Below are 8,191 nucleotides of genomic sequence, written 5' to 3'. Positions count from 1 at the left end.
GCTCGAACGAGCACCTACCATGGAAATAATAAAACAAAGACAGGCTCGCAATGTCTCTTCTGTGGGAGAGAGATTGCAGGGAAGAGAAAAGGGCATCCCCCACTAAGCCACAAAGTCTATTTTGTACTCTGTCAAAGCAGGATAGGCTGTTTTTAGCAGCTCCTGCCCAGATGTGGGTACACAGACACACACAGAGAAATTTTTACTTTTATAGATATGCTAAGATTTCGTAAAATTGTTTTTTCTTTCTTTTTTCATCCTATTTTCTCCTTTGCTCTTTTTCTTTTCTTTACTGTTTTTCCTCCTTTCTTTTATCCTTGTGTTTTCACCCTTTCTTTTCTTCCTACCTTTTCCTCTTTCTTTCTCCCTTTTGTTCCCACCTTTTTATCTTTTCTTTTTCTTCCCCTTTTCCTTCTTTCTTCCCCACCTTTTCACCCCACTTTCTTTTTCCTTTTTATCTTTCCTTTCTTTTTCCACCTTTCATTTTGATGAAAAGAAAATAATGTGAGTTTTACTTAAGGTTCATCGGGGTATTTTGAAAAGAAATCAATAAAATACTTGATCATGAGAATGCAAGAGCTAATATATGAATTATTTAAAAACCATACATTTCATATTCCAAAAACATACCATGGTTTCATTGATACAAGTGGACTTTTCGAAAAGGCCCTTAAAACCAATTTCAAATGGTCGACAATTCACAGAAAGAAGTTTTTTTTAGCTTTTTATTTATTTATTTAATTTTTTTATTTTTCAAACTGTCTTCATTCTGTTAATTACCGAGGAGTGGAATTGGATTTTAAGAGTCTTTTCAACACAGTAAAATTCTACCCAAAGCAATGAAATCATGATACCTCTCTAAAATATGTAATTGATTATATAAATAATTTGTGTGTGCACATATATGACTATAATATTTTTAAATAAATATTAACAATTACTTTTGTAACTACAGACACGAGTTTCATACTTGCACAATCATCAGTGTAGGAAGTGATGATTACTGCTAGTCAGGAGATTCAAACCCAGTCACAAAGCCACCCTTGACTTTGTAAACTCGTATAATTCCTCTAGGTCACTGGCAATTAACACACAAATGTAAGGAAATTAAGTATCTATAAATGCTATTTTGATAGGCATTCATAGTAAACAGTCAGAGAGTATTCAACAACTAGAAGTTGGAATGTTGCAAATGCGTGTGTGTGTGTATTAAATGAAAGATGAGGAAGTTTTCCCTTTCCCTTTTGCTTTTCCTTATTGTTCTGATGATATAATAGTTATCTATAACTTTTATTCCTCATCTTTTATTTAATATATTTGTTTGCTCCTCTTAATAGTGTTGAGCTTTTTTTATCTTAATAAGTTTTGCTTTGTTAAAGATTTACTCATTCATAACATAATTTTATATATATATATATATATTGCCAGCGAATGAATGAATGTGTATGTGTGTATATATATATATATATATTAGTCATTCACCTACAGTACTGTTTTGCTGTATCACAGCTCATCAGTGCGGCTAGATAGGTATAAGTGGTAAAAAAGAAATAGTGTTCAATCCATTAGCAGAGCTAAATGTTTATAATTTTGCAACCTGAAAACATTAACTTAGTCCATAACAATTGTTTCTGCAGAAGAGTTGTGTGTATGAAAAAAAACAAAAAAAAAAAAAATCAAGATATGCATATATATATATATATATATATATATATAAGATTAAGGGTGGTGGTGTTTGATCAACACTGCTGGGGAGCCATGATGTAATATACTGTTTTGTTTTTAAATCCCCGAAACAGTGTTTCATGGTAAACAACTGATGATCCCTTGAAAAATAAATTATTGGTATTATAGTAAGTTCGAGAGCGAGTTGATGCAGTGATTGCAGGTGATTAAATGACTTACTGACTAGATGGTTTTCTAACGAATGATAAAAAATATTTTTTTGTATAGTTTTAAAGGTTAAAAACTTCAAAGACTATATATATATATATATATACATACATATATATATATATAATAAATTCCACAGCCAAACAACGTCGCAGCCCACAAGAGCCATGACAGTCAAAGAACCGGCTCTTGTGGGCTGCGACGTTGTTTGGCTGTGGAATTTATTATATACAATCTCTCACATTCTGAAAATCATATATATATATATATATATATATTCATGATTGTGCATACGAAACAGACCATGAAGTTAAATGGATTAAAAATCAAATGTTATTCTCCCACTTGAATATTATTAAACAAAGAATGGGGTTTTCGAATATCTCACCATTTTTATTTACATTAATACATAAGTAAAATATTAACAACTGCATGGATTAGTTGATGTTTAGTTCTACTTAAGAACTCTTTATTTAATTACTAGCAGGTTGCCCGGTATTGCTTAGTTGTAAAACACGCTTAAATATGATATTTTAATTTATGCAGATTTCGTATTTATTATTATAGTAAATTCTTTAGTGATTATTATATTGTACCCAATATATAGTTGTGATTTCAAAAATTAAAAAAAAAAAAAAAAATGAGTTAGGTGCCATCAGCTAGAATCGAAATCAAAACATTTAACTCTCCTGCATTATTTGATATCATCTAAACTAAGTCCACAGGCCTATCAAAACTTTACAAATTAAACTACTTAAACGTATAAATGTATATTTGTTAATGTTTGAAGGATACACATTAATTCAACATACGCCTATAAAGTTTACATTTTTAAATTTTGACCCCTTATTTTTTAATTTTGACTCCTTAGTAGCTTTTTTTTTTTTTTTTTTTTTTTTTTTTTTGCTAAAAACTGAATTGCATTTATTCCATGGGTTCGAATAACCCATATATCAAGTTCCACGTGTATCGACCAAAAAATTGATAGAGTAGCTTGGTAGAGACCTTTCTGCACGCACACACGCAGATAAGGTCACTTCTTTTGAAATCCTTTAAAAGGGATGTATTATAGGCCTGTAATCTACCATTACTATATTTTAGAATTTTGCTGCTTGCTGGTTGGTTGGGAGTATGTACACCAAGGAAAAATGCTATGGGTTCATCAAAGTACTTGTAAGATAGGCACAGGGATGCAACATTGTGGTGATGGGACAGAGGTTGGAGCTTGGCTGATAGAAACAAAATCAAGCCATATCGTTTTCAACTTTCCTAGGTTTCTAATAATAATTTAGATAAATGTTTCTGTTTTGAACAAAGGTAATATAACATGAGAGGTGGTCCAAAAGTAATGTCTCCTATTTTTCATTCCGCCCAAATGGATCAGAAGGCATTGCAAATTGGTTTGTTATGATGACTGAACTTATGAATTCATGAAGTTTTATTTCTCTGTTGCAGATATTGATGGCGTGAGACTCCAAGAAAACAACCCCTGTCATGGACATGTGTCAGAAGCAGAGATGCATCATCGAATTTTTCCATGCAGAAAAATTTGAACCGATCAACATTCACCGACGCCTGTTGAACGTTTACAAAGCTGATGCAGCTGATGTCAGCACAGTTAAGAGATGAGTTTGTCGATTTCAGAGTGGCGACAGAGATGTGAGTGACAAAACACGATCCGGCAACCCATGCACAGTCGTTGCCTGATTGCTAGCAAAAGTGCATTAAGAATGGTGGTGACTATGTAGAAAAATAAATTCTGGAGCACAAAAAGTTGCTCGTTTTAATGGTACCACTCCTGCCTTCGTAGCTCTTCAACTTTTTTTTTTTTTTAAATTAAAAAATAGGATGCATTACTTTACGAATGACCCTCTTAATATAGTAGAACAAGTGAAGCATGCATGGTTCCCCATGAATGCACAGTGAACGAGGCAGAAAAAAAATGACTAAGTTCAGCATTTGCCCTCCTCCCCTTCCATTTAGCCCAAAAATCCCCAGGGGATGTCAAATTCTGGTGAAAATGAACAAATGGTGCCGTTTTAGGCCTTAACATATGTAAATTTGAGTTCTTCATTATGCAAAAAAAGAAATGACTAAGGTCATCATTTGCTCCGTCCCCCCCCCTCCATTTAGCCCCCAAAGTCCCCAAGGCCTTAACATATTTAAATTTGAGTTCAGCACCATGCAAAACTGCTAAATAGACATACACACAAAATTTGGGACAAATATGGTAAAATAGTCCCAAAAATGGAGTGTGTTTATTAGCCCTAAAAGAGCCCCTGGGGCACACCCAACAGCTATCGCAAAGTATAAACAAACAAAATTATATAGAAATCAGTTAGTTACAACTTTTCAGAAAGTTTTATAAAAATCCAAGGCATCAATTTTTTTTTAATAAGCACAAAGTCGTCAATTTTGGCCATTTTAACCTGAAAGTGGGGGCAACTGAAGTTTTCCTGGAAAATCCGTTCTGTTACTTTTTACTCATATCATGTTTAATGTTTGTGCAAAATTTCAAAAAATTCCAAGACGTAATTATTGAGGCGACGAATGGACAAGGGTGAATTTACAGGTCCACTCCTCCTTTTGTCGGCGGACCAAAGAATATTTTTAAGCACATCAGCACTATACAACAGATAAAGAATACAATTGTGGAATTTTCATGGGTCGGGTTGGTTTATTTCATACCAGAAGGGCGACTAGGCGTTGCTCAGAACAAAAATGCAGCATATCTATACTCCTCTAAATTTTTTTTTTTTTTTTTTTTTTTTTTGTGTATTGATATTCATATTAAAAACCCTTTTTTCTATTTATTTCAAAAGAAAATACAACTTTGTTATATATGGGTCGTGAAATTACATTTATCTGCAAAAGATCTAGCTAATTTGCATATTCTTTTAAACATTCATTTCATCTATTAGTTTGTTTTATTTTTGGTTTTCTTATGGGATGATCATCTTTAGTTAATTATTACGTGTAATTATATTCATGCAGATATTCTACATGATTTATACTTGTGTAATATTTGCGTAAAAAGCTTATAGTAAACACAAACCCCTTTCTATATATATAATTATGTATGCGTATATATATTTGTTTAAAACATTTTGCTTACCAAACTCTTGTCAGTTTTTGGTCTACAAGCATGAAACTTGATATATAAGGTATTTGAAGCCATGCGGAACTTTATATTTGGGTTTTAGCTGAGAAAAATCAGTGTAAAAATTTTTAAAAAATGGAATTTGCCAGGTGAAGTATACAAATATGCATGCATAACGTAATAGCTATTGTCTCATGTTTTCATTTTTAGCCATGTAGCACATATGTTTTCATAGCTTAGGCATTAATGTCAAAGGAAAAAGTAAATCGTTAGCTAAACGTTTTTTTTTTTTGTTTTTTTTAAAACTTTTTAAATCATTGCTATATATTGGGTCCAATATAATATAATAATAAATACGAAATCTGCATTAATGAAAATATCATCTTTAAGCATATTTTACGACCGGGCAATGCCGGGCGGCCTGCTTGTTTCAAATAAAAATTCTATTTCTTTACTACTCTATATCCATATCTCTCTCTCTCTCTCTCTCTCTCTCTCTCTCTCTCTCTCTCTCTCTCTCTGGTCCTGGATATGACCTTAAACTATATCTGATGGTGAAGCCCCAGCTTTCGGGCTTTGGGGAGTGTGGAGCCACCCTTTAATTGCCATTGCTCCCAGGTCCACTCTGACCCGGAGTGGTAGTACCTGTTAGGGTTCCAACTATGGGTTAAATAGAAACCGACTTAAAAAAAACAAAAAATAAAAACAAATATACTCTATTAAAAAATTGTTCTTCAAAATCACTGAATAACCTGAAATGGGTTGATATGCCATAAAATAAAAACAACTAACCAACCAACCCCTCTCTCTTTCTTTTTCTCTCTCTCTCTCTCTCTCTCTCCCCCATCCAGATTCCCTCTCTCATCTGCTCAGCCCATCCGCTTCTAGTTGAACATACGCACACAAATACACACACTCAACTCTCCTGTATGTAATAGATTTCCAAATTATTTCATAATATAATTTTGATATTTTTTTTCCTTATCTATATAATAATAAAACTCTCTATAATAATAAATACATAATCTGCATGAATTAAAATATCAAAAAGATTAAGCGTATCTTACAGTCTGCTAGTGTGTATATATATATATATATATATATATATATAAAAGTGAACGTGTCTGTCTGTCTGTGTGTACATTTCCCTACGCAATAACTCTGTCAATTTTTAGTCTATAGACTCGAAATTTGAAATACCGGGTACTGAGATTTGGGAAAATCGATGTGACTGGTGTCAGCCAGAAATTTGGCTGTTAAGGGGTCAAATTTCAACGATTTGACCCTTAAGAACTCTACCAAACTCCTCCGACAATTTAGGGTCTAAACACTTGAAATTTTAGATATAGGTTCCTTGGACATGGATCTAACTTATTAACTTGATTTGAGTCCAAAACAATAAATGTTAAGGGGTCATAATAGGGGTCAAAGTTTTAAAAAATGACCGTTTTTTTTTTTTTGTTTTTGTTTTTTGCTCAGCATACACCCCAAACACCCGGGCAACGCTGGACACCCACTGCTATTATATATATATATATATATATATATATCTTGTGAGAATAACACTCAAGGTGAGAACGATAGTCTGAATAATCCAAATGACACAAATTATCAGTCTTCATCTCAAAAGGAAACATAATTGGAAATATACTATAATGCTCTGGGCTGGAGCAAAAGAATATTGGATTGCTCATACAATCCTGAGCAAATCCGGGTCTTTCAGCTTGTATGTACAATGGCTATTCCAAAAGTAAACTAAAAAAAAAAAAAAAAAAAAAAGTGGAAGAGCTACTAAGACAGGCGTGGTACCACTAAAACGAGTGACCTTTTGTGCTTCAGAATTTATTTTTCGCCCTCGTCATCACCATTCTTAATACATTTTTGCCTGTTCAAATAACACATCTCTGCTTCTGATGCAGGTCCATGACGGAGGTTGCTTTCTAAGAGTCTCACACTGTTAATATCTGCAACAGAGAGATGACATTTATTTTCAGGTCATGAGAGCAGAAATCATAACAAATGCATTTTGCAATCCTATTTGATACATTTGGATGGAATAAAAAATAGGACAGTTTCACCCCACTATAAAAATAAAAATGGTCGAAAATCAGATTCATCTAAAAGAACAATTTCTTTTAAATTTTAGATATTCCTTATCTGTTATTTGGATTCTTCGGCTTACTGTCCTCATCTTGAGTGTTTTTTTTTTTTGTTTTTTTCACAACGTTACGGTTGATGTAACCTCCGATCTTCTCAGGTGTATCTTTTCAAATTTGTGAATTTTTCTGTCAAACTCGGGAATCTCCACAGAATTTTCAACAGCATTCCTTATTTAATCTACTGGCGTAGTATGCTCTCATTCCGTCAGCCATGACTGGGTAAAAGTTCTAAATAAGGACTAGTGGCATAGCAGATAAGGTACTTGGTGAAATTTAGTTGTAAGTCACACTCTTCAGGAGGTTGAAAGTTCAATCCTCAGTGTGGGTGGCACTCAACAATACATTTGTAATTACTTGGGATTTTTATCCAGTCATGGCTGACAGAACGAAACTATGCTACCACCTTGGGTTAAATAAAAGGTAAATAAACTCGAAATTTTGTGCAGATTCCCTGAGTTGATTTCTGAGTTTGACAGAAAAGTCCACAAGTTAAACAAAATACATCTTAAGACTTTTGTTACAACCATTGAAACGTGAAAATAACTCTCAAGATGGGAACAGAAACCCCCCCAAAAATCCAAATAATATGAACAATCAATCCTCATTTAAAAAATTCAGACACATAATTTGTGGGTGTTTGTTTTGTAGTTTTTTACTTTTAGCTGAATTTTTTCCTGATTTTGGTAAAACAATTTCACAACTTGCGTTCGTTGTTCAATGCTATACTTATCTATAATTTATTTCCAAAATATTATCCGTAAAATATTTGAAATAGGGAGAAAAAAAAAATAATTAATGGTAAAATGACAAAGATTTTCAACCCTTCAGTGACTTTTTGGACAACTTGTATAATAGATTGTTCCATTGGTTTCTGTAGTTTTTTTTTCTTTATTTGTTTTTGTTTTTTTGCTTTCTAACAAAAAGGTTTTTCATACATACTGAAGCAGAAACACAAGAAACATCAAAAAGTATCAAATTTTTTTTTTTTTCTTGTTTGAATGTTCTCAAGATATTGATAAACTATTGGTTATTGTGACCT

General features: G+C 32.8%; 1 protein-coding gene across 2 annotated transcripts in view; it reads left to right on the top strand.

Moving 5' to 3' along the window:
* The window catches only part of LOC145252789 (kelch-like protein 9), a 145,344-nt gene extending 137,624 nt beyond the window's left edge, over nt 1-7,720 (top strand). For both annotated transcript variants that reach the window (XM_080112735.1, XM_080112736.1), the window contains exon 5: nt 1-7,720. This exon is cut by the window's left edge and continues 6,477 nt beyond it. The gene's annotated coding sequence lies outside the window, so the exon portion shown is untranslated.
* The last annotated feature ends 471 nt before the right edge of the window (nt 7,721-8,191 follow it).

Source organism: Euprymna scolopes, chromosome 29 (genome assembly GCF_053919585.1).
Source record: "Euprymna scolopes isolate OS-2025 chromosome 29, ASM5391958v1, whole genome shotgun sequence".
NCBI classification, from domain to species: Eukaryota; Metazoa; Mollusca; class Cephalopoda; order Sepiida; family Sepiolidae; genus Euprymna; species Euprymna scolopes.
Note: the sequence above shows the minus strand (reverse complement) of the source record. Positions and strands in the feature narration are given on the sequence as shown.